General features: G+C 39.1%; 3 long non-coding RNA genes across 3 annotated transcripts; 1 reads left to right on the forward strand and 2 right to left on the reverse strand.

The window, feature by feature from the left end:
* The first annotated feature begins 444 nt into the window (after positions 1-444).
* On the forward strand, positions 445-2,488 carry LOC127518770 (uncharacterized). The gene is made up of 2 exons (XR_007931644.1): positions 445-674; positions 2,164-2,488. It is a non-coding gene; the product is annotated as an uncharacterized LOC127518770 (long non-coding RNA).
* Positions 2,444-4,833, reverse strand: LOC127518769 (uncharacterized). The gene is made up of 2 exons (XR_007931643.1): positions 3,579-4,833; positions 2,444-3,120 (listed from the first exon to the last, which is right to left on the reverse strand). It is a non-coding gene; the product is annotated as an uncharacterized LOC127518769 (long non-coding RNA).
* Positions 4,834-6,842: 2,009 nt separating this feature from the next.
* On the reverse strand, positions 6,843-16,995 carry LOC127518768 (uncharacterized). The gene is made up of 11 exons (XR_007931642.1): positions 14,930-16,995; positions 13,093-14,316; positions 12,918-12,974; positions 11,939-11,977; positions 11,796-11,834; positions 11,641-11,697; positions 11,506-11,544; positions 11,359-11,400; positions 11,195-11,260; positions 8,261-8,427; positions 6,843-7,498 (listed from the first exon to the last, which is right to left on the reverse strand). It is a non-coding gene; the product is annotated as an uncharacterized LOC127518768 (long non-coding RNA).
* Positions 16,996-22,830: the final 5,835 nt, after the last annotated feature.

Here is a 22,830-nt window from a genome sequence, read left to right on the forward strand (position 1 = left end):
GAGCCAATCAGCACTCAGGATCTTGCCGGTAGTACATGATGACGTCAGATTTTGTGACGTTGCTCCGACTTAGCTTTTCAAACCGGAAGACAGAAATTGCTCTGAAAAATGCAAAAATAACTAATTTCAAATTATAAATAAAATTAAAGAGTACCTTTAGTGTTTTTAATGATGTGCAGCCTATATCTGTTCACAGCTCAAAGAAATGTGTTCTGGGGTTTCATGACACTTTAACCTAGTTAAGAGTAACAAGATGGCAGCAGAGAAGAGGAGACACACGCTCTCCAATGAAGATATGATGTATTGGAGATATATGATGACATGGAGTTGATAAAACTATATAAACTTGATTGAAATTTCTTTTCAATCTTGAAATTTTGCAACTGCCCTAATAAGAAATAACTTTAAAGTAATAACTTTAAATAAATGTCCATGGAAGTGGCATACAGTGAGTCTCAAACTCCATTGTTTCTTCCTTCTTATGTAAATCTCGTTCGTGCAAAACACCACTGAAGAACAGGCGAATCTCAACATAACACCGATTGTGACGCAACAGTCGGGATCATTAATATGTACGCCCCCAATATTTGCATATGCCAGCCCATGTTCAAGGCATTACACAAGCCAGTATTAACATCTGGAGCTGCACAGCCGAATCATCAGATGTTCTGCAGGTATTGTGAAGCAAACAAGGACAATAGTGAAAATGGCAGATGGATCGATAATAACTGTTCATGATCCATGATATCATGATATATTTAGTGATATTTGTAAACGGTCTTTCTAAATGTTTCGTTAGCATGTTGCTAATGTACTGTTAAATGTGGTTAAAGTTACCATTGTTTATTACTGTATTCACGGAGACAAGAGCCATGTCATTATTTTCATTTTTAACCCGAAAACGCTTTTAGTCTGTATAATTCATAAACACATCTTCATTCTTTATAAATCTCTCCAACAGTGTGTAATGTTAGCTTTAGCCCCGTTAGCCACGCAGCACTATCAAACTCATTCAGATTCAAATGTAAACATCCACAAAATACATGCCATACTTACGTGATCTGATATGCTGCATCACGAACAGTTTGTAAAGATCCTTTCTGAAAGTTACATTTGCTGTGTGAACTTGAATTCTATTGTTTATGCAGTGTTTAATGGAGTCTGATCTTGGGGGCGGAGCACGAGCATTTAAAGGTGTACACTGCTAAATCAGATCATTTTAATCCCACCCCAAAATAGGCAGTTAAAACATGGTATAATAAAAAATCTATGGGGTACTTTGATCTGAAACTTCACAGACACATTCTGGGGACACCAGATACTTATATATTATATCTTGTGAAATTAGGTTCTAGGGCACCTTTAAATAGTACTATTGATAAACTCAGCACACCAAACATAGTGGCCAAAATTGATGTGCAGTTTTTTTTTGTTTGTTTGTTTTTTTTAATGACCCTTTTGCTTAAACCATCAAAACATGGGTAAAATATTTTTATTATATTATTTAAATGTTTTAAAATATGAGGGAATAATAAAAAAAACTAAACTAAGCAAAGGTATTTATCCAACAAAATTTTTTGATTTTTTTGCGACGACGGGACACTGGACCAAAATATGTATGGTTAAACTATGTAATGTTAGTTTTATATCGTTAGCAACTAGTTAACCTTGTTTGTTTTTTATGTTAAATGAAACGTTAACTGTGAAAATATATACATTCATATTTATACATTTACTCTGTATTTAAGTCTAAATTGAAAGTACAGTACTTTAGGATTTTATTCATCTCCACTCAAATATTGTATTTATGAAAAACTGACGTTTTGGACATCATGGATATTACAGTTTGATTTAGATATTACATATTGGTGAAAAAATATGAACACTATATAAAAGAAACATTAAAAATGTTTAGTCCCAGACTAAAATTCATGTTTAAGTTGTTTTAACTAAAAGAAACTTGCACTGACATATCTTAAAATATACCTGCTGAGCATGACTATTTGTAACAGCAAGACAATTTAAAAGCTACGATGACCAACACAAAATTTGAATGGACCAAATATCTGTTTTGCATGTTGAAATATTTTATGGTTTGATTTGAGTTTGAGAGTTAATTTCTTTTATTCTTCCCTCTTTCTGAAAATATCTGTTACATGGCAGTCGTCGATTGAGTCAGGCCTGCAAACCTGTTGGTAGATAGGCAGTGGACAGTGGAAATATGCACTCGTCCCAGATGATGTCCCGCTGGCAGAGAGGCTTTACCAGGGTCTCTGAAGCCCATCCAGGTCCAGCAGCTCCACCAGGCTCTCCCTGCTCAGCCGAATGAAAGTGTACACAAATATGTTCTGTTCTATGCATCATTAATTGTGTATCGTTAACAACAAATGTTATGTTGTTTTTCTGATGGGAAACCCAAGGGCTGTTGTTTTAAAAAAAAAAAAAAAAAAAAAAAAAAAAAAAAAAAAAGTACAGAACAATTCTATTTTATTTACACGTAAACCTGCATAAATACAAAATGTACGGAAATAACTCAGGATCTTTTACAAATAAATTACATTCCAAAGATATCCAACACAACTTATTTTTAACTTGCTTCACAAAAACAAACAAGAAATTAAAGTTGTTTCATTGAGAAAGTAACATTTAAAAAAATAAATAAATAAATAAATAAATAAATAAATAAGATTTTGATGTAGGCTACCCTTTTTTACCACTTTTCTATTCTTGAGAGAATGGTTAATAAATACTTTTCTTAACCATTCTCTCAAGAGAAAACGGTCTCTCCATTCTCTCCTTGCTTTCATCTGCTCTTCTTTCCTCTCTCTCCCTCTGGAACTGGATGTCCTCACGGAGCAGCGCCACCAACTCATCCTCGGCCTCTTTTGGGTTTTTTTGCCTGGGGCTGGTGCTGATGCTGGTACGGGGGCTGGTGCTGGGGCTAGCTCCACATCTTGGTTGCCCACTGCTGAATTTGGCCCTGGCGTTTCCTCAAGGATGGAGGCAATTAGGACAAGGGGGTTGTTGGAAGGCCTCTGTCCTAACAGCTCATCCATGAGGACAAAGATCAGCAGTGGGTTTCCCAGACACACCCTCACCTGTCCCAGGACACTTGCAATCCTAAGTCAGAAAAATAAATCAAACCCATTAACAAAAACACCACAATGAAATTTCAGCAAATGTGTGTATATTAACTTGCTTACTTTGTTTTTTTTTTTTTGTTTTTTTTTAAGTTCTCCAATTTCCTCTTTGCCTGCAATGGAGTAACTTTGCCTAACAGGCCCATTTTCTCCAGAATTGTCCTGAAACAAGAGAAAACAGAAACACTTAAAAAAGATATTAAGACACGGATGCATTCTTAACATAGCAGGACATGCATACAAAATACTGAAGTGCTCAAGTTTGGTTAAAACATGTGCAAACATATCTTGCATGACAGCACTAAAAAAACAGCAACAGTGAAAGACTGTTGCCTTATACACAGGTTGTTTTATTGTTTGTGGGCTCTTTGTGACGGCTAATTGTTATAATACACAAGAGAGCCTACTGGAAATATTACAGATGGATCGTCGCCTTACCTCCAAGCCGCGCTGGCCGAGCTTTTGGCCCCGGTGAACAATACTCTGGCTCAGCGGTCTGCTCCTCGCTCCCTAAAAACAACCGAAATATTAGAAGAAGTTTTGCCTCAGACCACCTAACAAATGAATCCGCGCATGGTTAACATTTTTACTTTCAGTTCACGTGTTTTAAGAAAGACCCCTGGCTTTTAACACGTGTTTCGCTAGGTATTTGGGTAGGCTGCAAATTATTTTTAATTCGTATGATTTTTAATTGCGGCACCAGGTGTTCCCGATAACCGCTCATGTCGCCTAGCAACGGTGCGCAAGGACAATAATGAAGTTACAATAATGGAGCCAGAATTGCTCATTTTTATTTTTATTATTTATACGTTACTGGAGGAGATGGTGGGGACGTTTCATCCCCGGCGCCGGCGGGTGATTTATCTCAGGCTTAGCCAAGACCATGGTAAGTTGAAATGGTTTGCTACATCCATAGGGGCCGTTTACACAGAACGCGTTTTTCCATTCCAATGCGCTACTTTTCCATTGTTTTTCTAAAAGCGGTCTTTTGCTCGTAATTTCAAATGTAGCCGTGCGGCAGGCGCGCTCATAATGGAAGCGACGCGCATGCAGTGCGTTTTCCAGGCGCATCGAGATGAGAAATTCTCAACTTTTCAGAATGCCGCAAACGCATGACAAGAACCAACGAACAGCTTCGGCCTTTCCATAACAAAACATTGAAAGCTCAGACGAACAGCTGATCATATATGCTATAACAGCTATAGCTGTACAGGGTGGTTTTTATATCTCATCTCCATAAATATATCTAGTAGTAAAGCTAATGCAAGGGCTAGAAATCAATTTATCCTTTGCTGAAACTTCCTTGTCAGAGCGCAGTTCATGGTTGCATAGCAATGACAGACGCCACGAGAGCGCAGGCGCTTTGGAAAGGAGGAGAAGCGGTGCGGCCGCGCTTTCTACGCGTTTTTAGACGCAATATGTGAACGGAACTGTAGCGCTTGCGTTTTGTGCGGCGTTTAACGCACGACATGGCATTCTAAATACACGGCGCTCCTTAAAATCAGTTCAACTTTTAAAAAACACGTCTCGAGACCTTGCGTTTTTCCCCATTCCACTGCCCGCGTCTCGCGTTTTACAAAGCAAAAACGCGTTCTGTGTGAACGAGCCCTTAATTGGCAGATTACACTTTTAAATTTAGGCTAGCTATTAAGTATGGTTTCAAGTATGGTTAGGCTACTTCAATAATGATACATATGAACAAACAAATTACACATGAAACGGTTCTTTGACTTATAGCCTACCTTACCAACATGCGATTATTTTAGTTTATTCTCTTGACCACTGTGAACATAATTAGTCAGGTTTTCAACCCTGTTTTGTTTGCAGGAGGTTGAAGCATAAAAAAACAATAAATAAACTCCAGTAGGCTACAAACGTCCTCTATGGGTTAGCTAGCAAAATGTTGTTAATATTGCGATAATAAATTTATGATAGTTTCATTTTCAAAATAACCAGTGGTGGAATGTAAGGAACTACGTAGAAATGTGAAGGAAAGCATCAGGAAAAGCATCACTATAAAAACATGGTCTTTCACAATATCATGAATTGTTATGAAACTACCCAACAATATATAAAGTACTTTAAATTTAACAACTTTCAACATATTCAGAAGTAAAATGCAACATACACAGTAGTCTGCCTCACAGCATTCCTCTTTGATAGGGCATTAGCCACTGGGTGTGAATCACATTAATATTCATGGCCATCAGCAACACTCCCAGGCATACAGCAGTGGTGACACAAAAACTGACTTACAAAATTTAAATCATTATATTGATGTTTGTGTTGAAGTGTTCAAAATAATTTTTACATAATTGTGTAGTAAATTCTAGCCTACAAGCTTGATAACTCAAAAGTCTTGTGAACAACTATTTAGTATGTGTTTTGTGGCTTTATTGCAAGGACATTTCTTTCCCCAAAACTTACTAACCACGCATAATCTTTATTTTCAAAAAAATGCAAACATATCCAAGCAAGCAAAAAGTCGTCTAGAACACGTCTAAAAGACATAATTGTTAAACCTCCAGAAGACGTCCTCACAGGAGCCAGAATGAAAGTTTTTTTTGAACTCCCAACTGTGCATATTTGCATGGATCCAACTGTAAAAAATGTTTACTTCAAAACAGTGGCAGTTCTCACTGAGAAAAACCCAGTTAATCATTGTTAATGGTTGTCTGTCATGAAACTTCAGACCATAGACCTAAATAAGATTTTAAAGAATACTGATAATATTGAATATTTAATTGAATAACTGTGTATCTTATCAATATAATGGCAATAAACTGCTTACCATTTTCCTGTAAACTGACCACTCCAAGAAATCAACTATTAAAATTCTCAAACTACATTTTTATTACCATTTTGTTCTGCTGGACCAAAACTTCACAGCCAGAACAGTAAACTTATAAAATTAACACAGTTAAAGAATCCATAAAATGTTGTTAAAACAGTATAACATAATTAACAAAATGTGGCTCCTAAAGTCAAGATTAATAGCCACCACCCCCGAGTCTCCCAGGGGCATGTTTCAGGTGATCGGCTGCAGCAGACTTTATTTGGGTCTCTGTTGCAGCGGCGTCCCATTTCATGACAGCAGCTACAATCAAAGCAAAAAAATCCACATGTAAAATAAATAAATACAAACGCCACTGTTGTGGTTTAGCTTGCAGCAGAGATGGTATACATAGTTGAAAATCAAGTACTCAAATCAATTAAATGAAATGGTTATTAAATCACAAATCAAGTAAAACTAAATGACAAAAAAAAAAACCTGCATTATGCACAGCCATACTATTTTTACCTTCATCAAATCGCCTGAAAACGACTGATCTGACTATCTGCGCCAGTGAGAACACGGTGATGCTCTGTTGCTAACTTGCTACGCAGATGATTTAGGTTTGGTTGATGGCAAGTTATACAGTGAATGAGAAATAAACTGTTAAACATTACGTTTCCTTCTTCAATCCTATAAATGCGTGTAATTGTGCCTAGTAGATTTCTAGATGTCTGTAAGAACTAAAGTTAGGACTCTTCGATAATTTAGCACACTTTGCTAACAACTTTATTGTCATTAATCTCTACACCACACGAGGCGACTAGCTTTTTCACAATTACCAACGTACAAGAATGGTGTTTTGATCTATTGCTTATGTAGTATTTACTTGTATTTTGAAATAAGTAAGTTTTGTTTTAAAGTTTAAAGTGTTTTGGGGTTGACTTGATATCAAGAAAATAGCGAGGGGAATGTAAACCTAAAGGCCAGCGCCTTGTTGTCAACCTGTACAAAATAAATGGCTATTATTATGGTTTAAAAACAGAGTACAGCCCTTTTATGCATTAATTGTGCATCCTGCATATGAACAACATTTACACACTTCTTTATAAATAAAAAAGTAAACATCGGCCGATTAATCGGTAATCGGCATTTCTGAGTCCCTTTAAATCGGCATCGGCTCAAAAAAATCCATATCGGGATTTCATAGTGCGTATGATATCTCACACGTGGCTTTGACTTACAACTACATATTTATCCATTTTCATTAAAAAAAAAAACGATATACAGTTTTATATTTTATCACCATTGAGCCAAAAAACACCGATATGATTTTTTTTATCCATATCGCCAAGCGTAGTCCTGCTCCTTACTTAAACCATCAACTAAACTCTGTCAACCACCAAATGAAAACAAACTGGGGACACAAGAAAACCAAAGCAGAGCTGAACTAACATGATCAATTGTTCTGGTCAAATGTCTAAAGACCTATGTCTGTTAAGTAAATGTGTAAATAAATACCTGTCCATCACTTTGTGCGTACAGTCCTTAACATCTCTCCCCCCACTCTTGCCAGCTGACAAACCTATAATTAAAAAAAAAAAAAAACATTAACGGTAAAAAGGTGATAACATTGTATGGATAGAAAAAAACAAAGTTCAACCAGTGGGGTCCAGTTGTTTGCTGCCCTGAAAAACTGTCAGTTTTAACAATTATATGCATCTGGTCTAGTCTTGAGAAAATTGAAAGCTTTGTTTAATATCACATATTTTCCAACAAATTGTATCAGTAGGTAAAATATAAAAATGCAGATTTGCCCAAAAGATCACCTTATCCCTTAAGACAAACCAAAATGAAAAAGAAAATGTTGGAAAATCAGTTATATTAGTTTATCACTATTAATACAGTATTAATAAAATACAAGATTATTCTAATTGCTAAAGGGAGTTGTTTAAAACCTTTTAGTAAACTGTGTACACAAACAGTGTTCTCAATGCTGGAGTTCATGTGTAGAGCCCCTGGTGATAATTGGAGCAAAGTTTCATGTTGTTTCCAGCCTTCTTAGTGTTTTAAAAATACTCGCAGCTCGGCACACAACAAAAACTGCTGCTCGGACGTTCCTGATATTTTAACAATCCAACATTTTAATTAAAGTAAATAGACTAAAGTTTGATCAGAAATAAGAATTTTATTATAATAAGCGAAACTTATCAGTTACCTAAGAGATCACCTACCGCTGCAGATGTGTACTGAAGTGAAAAGCGGAAATGATTAGACCTGTTTTCCGGTTCAAACACTCAGCGTTCCACATAACCCCATTTGGCATTAGAGGTTGAAAACATCTTACCAAGGTTTCAAATTTGTGTGGTTTCAGAAGAGAAGCCTCCTCCCTCTGGAACTCTTCCAAGGTGTCCATCTTCTTTATTTCAATTCCAGATTGAGGTCCGCTCCTCTGCAGTTTTCTGACTTCATCAGTGAGAGTCACCAGCTTTGTAAGTACGATTTTCTGGAACTCTGGCAATAATGAGAAATTAAGAAAAAATTAATTACTCACTATAATCATGGTTCTCTGATAAAAGCAAGCATTTCAGCCTTTCAGTAAAAGAGTGCTTGGCTTGCTCAGTCGGGGGCACTTAATTTTCAACTATATTATTCAATTCAATTCACATTTATTTGTATAGCGCTTTTCACGATACATATCGTTTCAAAGCAGCTTTACAGAGAATGCATGTCAACATTACAATTTGGAGACTGCAGTTAGCTAATAATGTAATAATTTAGGCGATTAACATACAATCACTGTTAGCAATGTAATTGGAGGTAGAAGCAAAGAGCTCCTGGAAAAATGAATTACATATTAACAATAATTAGGATTTATAGAATGTGAATGTGCGTGTTGATCCAGATGTTGCATCTTCTGAAGTCATCGCAGGAGTTGGCGCCGTCTCTTCCAAAGTTTTAGTCATCTGAGGTCTTCTTAAGAGGCTGGATCCAAACTGAAACTGATGTACTCTCTAGTCACCTCGGGACGGGCGTCCCGAGGTAAAACAGAAAAGCAAATGGAGAATAATTAGCATAGCTGCTGTTCATAACATTAAGCAAAGATAGTCATGTGCAATTGATCTGATATGAGATGGATTATGTGAATGCTTGGCTGAAGAGATGTGTCTTTAATCTAGATTTAAACTGGGTGAGCGAGTCTGAGCCCCGAACATTATCAGGAAGGCTATTCCAGAGTTTAGGAGCCAAATGTGAAAACGCTCTCCCTCCTTTAGAGGACTTAGCTATCCTAGGTACAACCAGAAGTCCAGAGTTTTGTGATCTTAAAGAGCGTGAAGGATTGTAGGGCGATAAAAGGTCGGTTAAGTACACAGGAGCTAAACCACTTAGAGCCTTATAGGTCATTAGCAGTACTTTATAATCGATACGGAACTTAATAGGTAACCAGTGAAGAGATGATAAAATTGGTGTTATATGATCATATTTTCTAGACCTGGTAAGAACTCTAGCAGCTGCATTTTGTACCAATTGTAGCTTGTTTATTGAGGAAGCAGGACAACCAGCTAGTAATGCATTACAGTAATCTAGTCTAGACGTCATGAAAGCATGAACTAACTTTTCTGCATCTGAAACAGATAACATATTCCGTATCTTAGCAATGTTTCTGAGGTGGAAGAAGGCTGTTTTTGTAACATATGAAATATGATTTTCAAAGGACAAGTTGCTGTCTAATATAACACCCAGGTCTTTAACTGTCGAGGATGGAGTAACAGTACATCCTTCTAAATGCAAATTGTAGTCTGAGAGATTCTGTGTACAGGTTTTTGGCCCAATAAGTAATACTTCAGTCTTATCTGAATTTAATAGAAGAAAATTACTAGTCATCCAATGTTTTACTTCTTTAACACACTTAAGTTTATTTGTGAATTTATCTTTAGTTGTCGGAAGAATTGTTCTACCTAGTCGATATCGTGGCGCAATTTGACAAATATCCGCAGTATGCAGTACGCATGTTACAAGGTAATGATCAGTGATATCATCACTTTGCGGTAGAATTTCTATATCCGTAGGATTGATTCCATGTGATATAATTAAATCTAGTGTATGATTAAGACGGTGAGTGGGTCCAGTGACGTTTTGTTTGACCCCAAACGAGTTTAGTAAATCTGTAAACGCAGCCCCTAACGCATCATTTGTATTATCTACATGAATGTTAAAATCTCCAACAATCAGCGCTTTATCAACGTTGACCAATCGGTCTGAGAGAAAGTCTGCAAACTCTTTTAGGAAATCAGCATAAGGCCCTGGAGGTCTATAAACAGTAGCCAAAGCAAGAGATAGTAGCGACTTTTTATTTATATCGGAGAGTGTAACGTCTAGCACGTGAATTTCAAATGAATTAAACCTGTAGTTTGTTTTCTGGGTAACGTTAAGAATCTCTCTATAGATTGTTGCAACACCACCGCCACGGCCAACCGGACGGCATTTATTTTTATAACAGTAGCCAGGTGGACAAGACTCATTAAGACCGAAATAATCATTTGGTTTAAGCCATGTTTCAGTAAGGCAAATTACATCAAGACTATTATCTGTGATCATTTCATTTATAATAACCGCCTTAGGTGTCAGCGATCTAATGTTTAGTAGTCCTAGCTTTAGAAATTGTTTTTGTTCGGTAATTTTGCGAATTTCTGGTTTGATCACGATCAGATTTTTTCTAGATCCTTTATTTTTATAGTTGAACCTCACTATTCGGGGAATAGACACAGTTTCTATAGACTGTATTACACTCACATTTCTATCAATTAAGTGGGTAGAACACAGACTGTGATTTGAGGTTTTATATTACTGATCTGTCCGCATTGTCACTGTATGATAATTGAACTGATGGCATCACTGTTTTCTCCAGAGCAGCTGTACAGCCTAATCAAATTCTGTTGCATTATTTTCCTGTTTAACACTGTGAAGCTGCTTTGTAACAATCTGCATTGTAAAAGGCGCTATATAAATAAAGATGACTTGACTTGCTCTCTAGCAATCCCAGAAAAATTAATAACTATTCAATTAGTTAGTTAACACTTTATTCAACAGGGAAACCTTAACTGTTTTTCATTAAAAAAAATATTTTATTAAGAGATGGTTCTAAACTAAATGTCATAAATGCCAAAGCAACAAGATGAAAACCTGAAGTCTGATTTACCAAACAGTTACAAAGGGAATGCAATGTTATAATACACAAGTTATTAGTCTGGGTGTCACATGAAAATATTATTGAACTTACTTGCTTCTGACAGCGGGAATGTGGTTGGCACATCCCTATTGGAAATGGACCTTGCATGTGAAAGACCTAAGCAGGAAAGAAAAAAAAAAGTGTGTGAAGCGATCAATATATTTAGAACATATGTACAATGTGCCTCATTGAGTGATACAACCAATGGCATTCACCATCTATGGACCTGCTCTCCACAGCCTGAGACCTGGGTACACCTGATAAACCCAAACCACCAGCATTAGTCAGTCCAGTAGCAATAGTATTTTTCATGCTAATTTGACATTCAATAAGAGAAGCCAAATGTAACTGGCAATACTCACGACTACTTGAACTGTCCCGGCTCACAGACCTGGAGGAACCTGTGCAGCCCAGATTTAGCCATCATCAATAGTGCTAATGACCTATGCTGATTTGATATGCAATAAGACAAGCCAACTGCAACTGGCTATACTTACAACTACTTGGACTGTCCCGGCCCACGGACCTGGACCTGGACCTGGACCTTGACGAACCTGTGCAACCCAATACTGAAACATCAGTTTTTCATGATCAATAGTGCTACTGATCTGCATGCTGATTTGATATTCTAAAAATGAAAAGTTAAACTCACCACTAGTTGAACTGTCGCGGTCCACAGTCCTGGATGTACCTAAGCCATGGAGAGCAGAAACATCAGTCACAAACATCAGTCAGTCATGAACAATAGTCCTAGTGACCTGCCTGCAATATTCAGCAATGAAAGAATATACTCACAACTAGTTAACTTTTCCTGGCCCACAGACCTGGGTGAACCTAAACAAACCAAATCAGAAATGTCAGTCAGTCATGATCAGTAGTAGGTAGGGCTGCGCAATTAATCACAATTTTATCCAAATCGCAATATGAACTAGTGCAATATCCAAATCGCAGTGGGGGCGCAATTTTTGTTAAAGGCAAAATGTCATACCATTCTAAAATAAAGTATTGTGGTGCTGCAGAGACATCCCGGCCTACAAATTCGAGACTAAAGAAAAAATCTTTTGTTTGGTACAGATTCTTGCAAAAAAAAAAAACCACTTCAATCTTTTTTTTATCATATCCCAACTGCAATGTCAGTCAAAGTAATTTCAATTAGATATTTTACTAATATCGTGTGATCACAGTAGTGATTACAGGAGAAGAGTGGCGTTAGTCTTGAGTAAGAGGTAGGTATAAAAACCAAAGGATTGTTATGGTTGGCGGCCACAGTCTGCAGCCACTCACTGTTTGACTGTTGACTCTTTTCTTGCAAGAAAATAAATCTTTATAAAGACAACTGGAAAAGGTTTGTCTCTTATTTAGTGATCGTTGAATTTTTTCCACAGCAGCCATTGGCATTGTGGCTAACGCTATTGTTAGTTTATGAAATCGTTTTGGCTGTGCTTTCGAACATGCTGTAATTGTGCTAACCGAGCACCGTTAGCCTTTACAAGAGAGGCGCTTCAATACACTTGTTAGATAATGTTTCAGTACAAGGTTGACAATGCACAATAGTAAAGTACAGGCTGCATTTGAGCATTAAATATTCGAATATTAAAAGAAAAATGAAATTTGAATGGTATTAAATTGGAAGATTGACAGCTCTACTCGCCACTATTTGATCTGACGCAACCCAATGACAACAAAGACAGACAAAGTTTAATAAAATTACAAATACTTAACTTAAAATTTAAATCTGGTTAAAATGTACATGGTCAACTTAGCAACAACTCACCATTCTTTGACATTTTGATTGGTGGGGTGGGAAAGACTGGAATTTCGGGACTGGCATCTGATCAGTAAATAAGGGGGTATTAAAAAAATTAATATACAGTTTACTTGATTTTGTACTGAGCACAGGCAACGTTCCAATACACATTCAATTAATGCCACAAGAAACATTTCTGTACCTCCTTTCCTCTCTTCTTTATCCTCCCCCTCAGCAGTCGCCTCAGACAGGTCAGATCCTTTGAATCCTTAAGGCCACGGGGCTGTCGCGCAAACTCGCTGGGCATATGGCCTCGTAGCATGTTCAGTTTTTGTGAGATTTCAATTTTCTGTCTCACAGAAAGCCTACACAGTTTTGGGCCTCTAGTCAGATACACCAGCAGCCACCTAACAACACCCAAGCAAATCGTATGCATATAGTCTAACACAAAGGCACTGACACAGAGAATCCCAGCAGCTATTAAAGGGCTAGACCCATTTTGATGGCGGGAATACTCTATCTGACTAAATGCTTCATCTGTGCGCAAAGTGGATGTCTGCTGATTGAAGACGACTCTTCTTTCAACATACTGGCCTTTCACTTGGCACCTCTCACAACTGTCATATGCAGTATGACCTTTAATGCATTTTAAATATGCTCTTGCCGGTGCATCACAAACAAAGGTATGAATATTTACTGCATACTTTTTGTCACGAATCACCAGACCATTCTGTTGGAGATTATTGAACTCCTCCAAAAAGTCATGGAGATACTCATCAAGGGGCTCAGGCTTGCTTTCCCCACAGTATAATGCCACAATAAATGGACTGAAATTGTTAAATTTCACCAGTATTGGCCAGAACTGGATTTTGCTACTTTTAAAGATTGGTAGTCCATAAATGTTGACATCCAAACTGACCGTACTGTGTTGTCACCTGAAAGCATCATTTTGACACAGTATACTGGAAATGCCCCCCTCCAAGCCATTGTATACATACTGTCCATTGCATTTTGAATGGCTGTCAATGACTTGAGGAGTGGCTAGTAATGTGCGTGAATCTTTGGGGACTACATGTCCATGATCCCTTAGCATTTGCAATAATTCATTTAGGGACCTATTAGTAATTTGGTGTCTTGTACTCCACTCTCGCAAGTCATTGCCTAGGTTTCTAACTTGGGCCTCTGGTTCGGGATTCAAAATCTCCACATCTGAGTCAAACATTCCGATGTCGGTGTCAAAGTCTGAACCATCAGTGGTCACAATGGTGCTGTGGTCATCAGTATTGCTTCCACCATCATCATTGGTTGTTTCCTCTCTGTCATTTGTCATGACTGCGTTGTCGATTGTCACCGCATTGTCGTTTTCAGACTGGAGAAGTTCATTGATATCTGCTTTACGTTTTCTCCACATTCTTAAATAAGCCATCTGTAACCATAAAAAAAAGTTGAAAGTCTCAAAACAAAATCCAGTAATATTAAATATTTTGCGTGCACATACACACACTAGAGATGTGCCTTGTCCTGTTTTTATATGCAGATACCGATTGTTGATCATCAATTAGCACTATCTGCCGATAAAGGGCAGATATCTTTGGTTTTGTGTTGTTTTGTTAAAGCAGCTATGTATACACGTACGTGTGTCTACCATATACATACGTATACAAACATATATATATATACACACACACACACACACACACACACACACACGGGGTGTGCGAAAAAGAATTGATTCATACTCAAATCACAATTTAAGCTCTACAGATTCAAAATCGATTCATAGAATTCAAAAAATCAATTCATATATATATATTTTTTAATATATTGTATGTCTATTGCAATCACATGATAGATACTTTATTGATCCCCAAGGTGAAATTCAAGGTCCCAGTCAAAAGTCTGGGGTCACTTATAAATTTCCATTCCACTCCATTATAGACAGAATACCAGCTGAGATCAGTTGCATATGTATGTAAGTACTTTGGAGACTTTGTGTTGAAATAACATTGAGACAAAGGAGGCAGAGGACGAATACTCACTTCTCTTGGTAGCTGCTTTGATGAATGAGGGATTCTGATAAAAGATAAAAGAGAGAAGAGAGAAAGGAGGGGAGGAATTAATTAGCATGGGTCACATTTCAGTTATTTCATTTAATTTTATACATAGCCTGATTTTGGTCTTTGAACAAAGTATCTTGGTCTTTGAACCATGTTAGCGTGGATGCTATACAAGCAGCTAATGTGAGTCTGACACTTTAAGCTAAAATTCGATGACTTTTTTGTCTTTAACGGGTGATAAAACCGTTTGTCTCTGGTGTTCAGACAGCTAACCAGGGACATAAATTTCATCTGACAGTAGGGGGGGACAATAAACATAAAATTTCTTAGGAGCAATTTTTGAAGGGGACGCAAATAATACAGCCAAAATTTTACTTATAAAGGATATGTTATATTACACAGAAGAAAACCTACTATTATTAGTGTAGCATGGAGACTGCCATTATGCTCATTGTTTCTCTTTGGTTCAATGAAAAAACTGACTAAATTGGCCTAAATATTCTTCTTCAAAATCTTTTTTTTTTTTTTTTTTTTTTTGAAGTTGTTTACAACCAAGTCACCAAAATACGATGAATACACACTGAGCATAACCCAACACACAACAGTAAATCTATTAGCCTTATTACAGTTCACATATGCTTATCACAATGTTAGTTGTTGTTGGTGTGGGTGACTGAGTATCCAACAAGCTATGGTAAACAAGCTAGCAAACACGCTAGGTAACATCATCGCTAAAATATTGGACTCACAGAAAAAAATCATCAGTTATCATCTTTTTTTTTGTTGTTGTTGTTGTTATGACTAATTACTCAGCACCGTCAGCATTAAAGAGAAAATAATCACTTCATCCGATGTTTTTGAATAAAACAGCCTTGACAGCCGACTTACTGCAGCTCCTCTCAGCAATCACTCACTATTAGTATTACCAATATTACAATACTTACAAACTCCTTGATGGGGACGGCAAGTGCAACACAGGAAAGTGCGAAACAGCCTAAGTTCCAGGTGCGGACTGCAGTCACATATCCGTCCGCCACAGAACTGGAGAAACTTGTATTCCGAGCATGTTTGATCAATAAAAAAAAAAACTCAGTACCATGTTATAAAAGTTTTAAAATTTATTCAAAACAATGTCTACTTGACACAGTCCCGATTTTTTATTATCACCATTAAGGTAGAACTGTTTTTCACAGGGGAGGGATATCACAATCAACTTGCTGTAACCGGAAAGAGTACCCAACCGCCTTTTCCACAAAAAAAATTCAAAAAGGCTGATATTTGGAGGAGGGTGAAATTGATTTTAAACACTTCAGTGAAATGTGAAATGATTTCACACATATTTGGGCTTGGTCCCATCTATTGCCAGACTGTAAAAAAATATTTAAAAAGTAAGGTAACTGGTTGCCTTAAAATTTTAAGTTCATTAAATGAGTTAAATGAACATTTTTGAGAATCGACATCACCCTTTATTCAAATATAATTAAAAGATTTTGTAAACATATTGCGTAATTGTGTTTTATTTGTTATGAAACATGCCACATTGTGCTATTTTTATGATTTATCACAACATTTTTTAAATGTATGTGGTTCAGATATAATAATATATTGAGTTTCTATTTATTAAACCAATTTCCTTCATTGTATTAACTCAAATGTTTAATTTAATTTAAATAATTTATTTTACAGTGCAGGGGTGTCGGACTGGGGGTAGAAAGGGGACTGAGTACCCAGGGCACTCATGTGAGGAGGGCCCAGAAAGATTAAGATTAAGATAAGCCTTTATTGTCTTCAGGTGAAGAAATTTGTCTTGGACAATCATGGACCACCATTGTCAATCAATTCATCAACAACATCAACACATCAACATTCACATTCCAATCACAAAACAGCAAATACATCCACAACAGTACACAAGTCAAGTTAATCACATTAATTACGATTCAAATATATTGCACAAAACCCCTAAAAATGTGCTAAAAAGTATTGCCCCTCTCCCTATAGCCTGCTCATCTAAACAGTCACATTGATTTATTACGGTTCAGAAGTGCAATTGACAAAGGAATCAGAGAATGTTTGTATCTATTCAGCCTACAGTTTGGAACCCTGTACCTTCTGCCTGAGGGCATAACCTCACACTGATCAAAGAGAAAGTGGGTCGAGTCATTAGCAATCTTTCGACCCAGTTTAAGTGCTGTCTCTTCAAAAATGTCCAGTAGAGAGCAAGGAGGAAGCACACCCATTATTTTGCCCGCCCTTTTTATCAGGTTCAGAATCTGTGATTTAAGTTTAATTGATAAATTACCAAACCAGGTAGTGAGTCCATATCTGAGGAGAGATTCAATACTGGCTCTATAAAAGATGAGCATTATGTTTTTGTCCACACCGTGGATCCTCAGCCTTCGTAAAAAGTGTAGGCGCTGACTGATTTTTGAGCAAATATAATCCACATGTGTAGCCCACTGGAGCTGAGAATCAAAATAAACAACACAACAGATGCAATTAATAGCTGTGGATGTGGGGAGGGGCCCGTAGAGAATGCCTTTCTACAGGGCCTAGAATTTTGTACTATGCCTTTGGAACCCCAGGCCTTCAGAGCGCACTTAAGGCCAATATATGAGTGGAAATAGTTACCCATCACCCTCAAACAAAGACAATGACGAATAAAAAAATATAAAACTTTAGAATAAATGTAGTCCAATATGAGTGTCACCGTCTGCCTTGCAGTTTCACATAGCCAAAATCTATTTATTGACAGTTTGGTTTATTCCTCTCCTTGAGTTTGAGGATTATGTCATCTGTCTGTTTGTGCCAACCTGCCTGCATCCTCTATTCAGAGCTCATAAAAATCCTCAAGCTTTCCCCAGCTGACTGCCTAAAGTGAAAGTTTAAAAGAGCAAGGTGACCAAAATAATTAAATTATGTAGAGAAGGTTGAATGCAATACACTTTTGATACTGACACAAAAAATAGCCAAGATGCATACATGGACCCGTCAACTCCACGCAGCGTCGCTCCTACGGAGTTGTGACAGTCTGATTTGCAAGGTGTCTGCCAGCCAGTTTATTTTAGCAAGCAAACTTTAAAAACTGGCCACTGCTTGCTGGCGAAGTGCTAATTTCAAAATGTTACTGACATGACATATAAATGAATAACGTTATCTGAGTTTATTTGCAAAGTGACGCTACTCATGCTGCTTAACACCGATGCAGGTCGGCCTGCGTCACTTTAACGCGAAGTTACACATTTTTGGAGGTGCGCACATCGATCTACAGCGGGGCTTGGAGGGGGTTCGCAGGGTCTGCGGGAGTATGTCATCGATTTGATGCAGAAACATATGCCTTTAGCCATGCTGTTTCTTCACCACTGCCATTTTCTTTGTTTTGTTTTACTGTCATTTCTGGTTGTATAGCCATCGTGAATGACTTTTCTTGATTTGTTGGGGGATGTCGGTTGATGTTTTGATTGTGGCCTTTAACATATTTTATGTCATTTATTGACTAATTCTGGATGTCAACAGACGTCCAGATTATAGCCAGTATGAACGTCTGTTCTCAACATATTCTGGCTGTCAGTGGACGTTTAGATTGTGGCCAGATTGGACATCATTTCTCAGTGTCATTAATCAACTAATTCTAGATGTCATCGGACGTTTAGATTATAGCCAGTATGAACGTCTATTCTCGACGTATTCTGGCTGTCAGTGGACGTTCAGATTGTGGCCAGATTGGACATCTTTATTTACGTCATTCATCGACTAATTGTGGATGTCAATGGACGTTTAGATTATAGCAGGTATGGACGTCTATTCTCGACGTATTCTGGCTGTCAGTGGACGTTTATATTGTAGCCAGATTGGACATCTTTATTTACGTCATTTGTCAACTAATTCTAGATGTCAATGGACTTCGTCACACTAAAAAGCTATATATGCTTGTCTCATTAAATCAGTCGTGGCTCGGCCCTGCTGGGGCTCCTCGCAGGCCCTGGCAGAGCGCCCCGCCGCCCGAGAAAATCACACTTGATCATCTGGGAATGAACACCCTGGGTCCGCTCTGGCGTGCCTCAGGGCCGAAAAAAAGAGTGCGCCAAATTGGGCATTCTGACAAAAAAACAAGTCGTGACGCTCAATTTTTCTGTTGGGAACTGCTGGAAGGATCACGTACCGTTACGCCCCCGGGGCTGCTCCACTGTGCCTCGGGCCCGAAAAGAGTGTACCGCCTCCTCGGGCACTCGGGGGTGATGGTGACTGCCCCCGGAGGAAAAATTATTCCTAGTCCTCAAGGCAGGACTTGCACAAAAATAACATGGACATGAGAGAGAGCCGGGCGGTCAGAGCAAGGGTCTAGCGCGCCCTCTCGGGACTCAAAAAAGGTGGCCGGGGTGTTTTGTTATTTTGCTGGTCAATTGGAGCTTGCGACGCGCCAGGGGTAGGCCGCTGCCCTGTCGGAGACAGCCGCTGTGGGCAAGAGCGTTCCTTCCCGCCTTGCTGCGTCGAACCGAGACGTGGCCCTCGGTAGGGCACGTGACCTCTTGGGGTTAGGGTTAGGAGTTGAAAATTACAACAGCTCCCCCCAACCTAATACTCATCTAGGAAGGTTTGGAAGAGGGAGACTGAGGAAATGCACGGGCCGACGCCTGTTAGACTATACCACCCTCCTGACTAGAAGTTTCTCACATATGGGCATTGGGCCTAAAATTAATTCACCGGGCTACTGTGGGTAGGTGTAATGCCACGCCAGCAGAGGGAGCCCTCTCCCGAGTACTGACTGTATGCCGCTCCCTCTGCTTCACTGGTTACTTCCTGTTTGGTGGACATTTAAGCACGGCCTTGCTCCTTGTACTTCGCGAAGTATTGCCAGCCTGTCTGCCTTACCGAGCGTTTCCCCATTGCTATTATTTTGCCTTATTGTGTATGATCATTTCCTGTTTCCCCTGTTTTCTGCCTTTTGGATTGCCCACTGTTCTGTTGCCTGGATTGGACTGCCTTACTGTGTTTGTACCTCTGCCTGCTTTACGTTTACGATTATTTGCTTGCTGTTTTGGATTTGTTTGCTGTGGATACATTTAACACTGCCGCCTCAGCGTCCTTACATAATACTTCGCCACCAAAGAATCCAGCAGATGTTACGAATCTACAGGCTGCGTTCGCTTATCAGAGCGACGTTCTCAAGGAGTACCGTGATCAACTGGCTAAAGCTCAAGTGGCTAATGACTACCTCACTCAGTATTTGCGATCGCTACCACTGCCTATGCCCAGAAAGGTAAGCTTTGCATTACCTGACAAGTTTAATGGTTCTGCTGAGCAATGTAAAGGTTTCATACACCAAGTAGAAATCTTTTTCATGCATCAGGGAAGTGACTTTGATTCTGAAGAGAAGAAGTGTGCATTCCTCATGTCATTGCTAACGGGCAAAGCAATTGATTCAGAATCTGTGTTTCTACTGCGGTAATGCAGGCCACTGTAACGCAGTCTGTCCACTCAAAGCCCGGAGTAACTACGTTAACAACAGCCAAGTAAGTGTTGACAATATTTCAGTTACCAACTCCAAATCTCTCACTACTACTGTCACGATTACTGCTGAAAATGGCTCCTTTGAATTCACAGCGCTGATTGACTCTGGCTCAGCATTAAACCTAATTCATCAGGACCTCATTACAACATTCAACATTCCCGTCCAACACTGTGATTCTCCACTCAAGGTAAACACCGTTAACAACAAACCCATCGGAGATGGCATCACTCAACTAACTCTGCCCATGAAAATGCAAGTAGGAGTATTTCACCAAGAAACCATCACCTTCTACGTCCTTGACTCTCCGTGCCATGAAATCATCCTCGGATACCCATGGCTATCTGTTCACGACCCAGTCATCTCTTGGCAACATGGTGAGATCATACATTGGTCACAATTCTGTTTTTCTAATTGCCTGAGTAACACCATTACCAAGTCTTGTTTTACCACCAGCATAGAGAGTCCAGAATGTAAGCCAGTCGCCATACCATCATGCTATCAAGAACTTCAGGAAGTCTTCAGCAAAACCAAGGCCACTCAACTGCCACCTCATCGTCCATGGGGCTGTGCCATAGATCTCCTACCAAATGCCATACCACCGAAAAGTAAAGTATATCCTCTGTCACGTCCAGAAAGTCAAGCTATGGAAGAATACATCGAGGAAGCTCTCAATTCCGGTTTCATTCGTCCATCCACTTCCCCAGCATCTGCAGGCTTCTTTTTCGTCTAGAAGAAGGATGGAGGACTTCGTCCATGCATTGATTATCGAGGTTTGAACAATGTCACAGTTAAGTTTCGCTATCCTCTACCACTAGTTCCTGCAGCACTTGAACAACTCAGAGAAGCTAAAATATACACCAAGCTAGATCTTAGGAGTGCTTATAACCTCATTAGAATCAAGGAAGGTGACGAGTGGAAGACTGCATTTTTGACCACTAGGGGGCACTATGAATACCAGGTCATGCCGTATGGGCTAACCAATGCACCTGCAGTCTTCCAGTCATTCATTAACGAGATCTTCAAGGACATTTTGAACAAATATGTTGTGGCTTACATAGACGACATCTTGATTTATTCCAAATCTGAGGAGGAACACAAGGGTCATGTCAGAACTGTACTCACCAGACTGTTAGAGAATCAACTCTGTCAAGGCAGAAAAATGTGAGTTCCATGTCCAACGAACATCTTTCCTTGGGTACAACGTCAGTCATCAAGGTGTGGAAATGGACAACTCCAAGATCACGGCAGTCACTGAATGGCCCCAACCCACTACAGTCAAGGAGCTCCAGTGCTTTCTGGGGTTTGCCAATTTCTACCGACGCTTTATATGCAACAACAGCATCACAGCAGCACCACTAACATCCCTACTGAAAGGTAAACCATCAAAGTTGAAATGGACAGATCATGCTACACAAGCATTTACCAACCTCAAGCACAGCTTTACGACTGCACCAATCCTAAAGCATCCCGATCCCAATTTACCATTCGTCCTGGAAGTTGACGCATCCGATTGTGGGATAGGTGCAGTGCTCTCCCAACGCCACGGACAACCAGGCAAGCTTTTCCCTTGTGCTTACTTTTCTAGAAAACTCACAGACGCTGAGCGAAACTATGATGTTGGCAACAAGGAGCTTCTAGCTATGAAGGCAGCCATTAAAGAATGGAGACATTGGTTGGAAGGTTCCACTCACCCCTTCCAGGTAATCACAGATCACAAAAACCTTGAGTACATAAAAAGTGCAAAAAGATTAAATCCTCGCCAGGCTCGTTGGTCCTTGTTCTTTACCAGATTCCAGTTCACTGTGACCTACCGTCCTGGTAGTAAGAACAGCAAAGCTGACGCTCTCTCCAGGAGACATGATCACCAACAGGCAAGAACCAACCTGAATCCATCTTGCCACCATCCATCATCATCGCACCAATCACTTGGGATCTGATGGATGAAATCCAAAGAGAACAGAGCAATGAACCCAAACCACAAGGCTGTCCTGCTAACAAACATTATGTTCCTTCCAGGCTTCGACTCCGAGTCATGCAATGGGTCCACACGTCACTTTGCTCTGGGCATCCAGGTATCTCACGAACACTACACCTCACACAAAATTCCTTCTGGTGGCCATCTATGGTTAAGGATATAACAAATTATGTCAAGTCATGTTCAGTGTGTGCACAGTCTAAAACCCCCAAAGAACTTCCATCTGGTCTATTACAACCATTGCCCATACCTCAAAGACCTTGGTTACACCTTTCAGTAGACTTTGTCACTGACCTGCCCCCATCTAATGGGTTTACCACGATCCTAGTAATCATTGACCGCTTCTCTAAAGCTTGCAGACTCATTCCTTTAAAGGGTCTTCCCACAGCTATGGAA

The sequence above is a fragment of the Ctenopharyngodon idella genome, chromosome 9 (genome assembly GCF_019924925.1).
Source record: "Ctenopharyngodon idella isolate HZGC_01 chromosome 9, HZGC01, whole genome shotgun sequence".
Taxonomy (NCBI): Eukaryota; Metazoa; Chordata; class Actinopteri; order Cypriniformes; family Xenocyprididae; genus Ctenopharyngodon; species Ctenopharyngodon idella.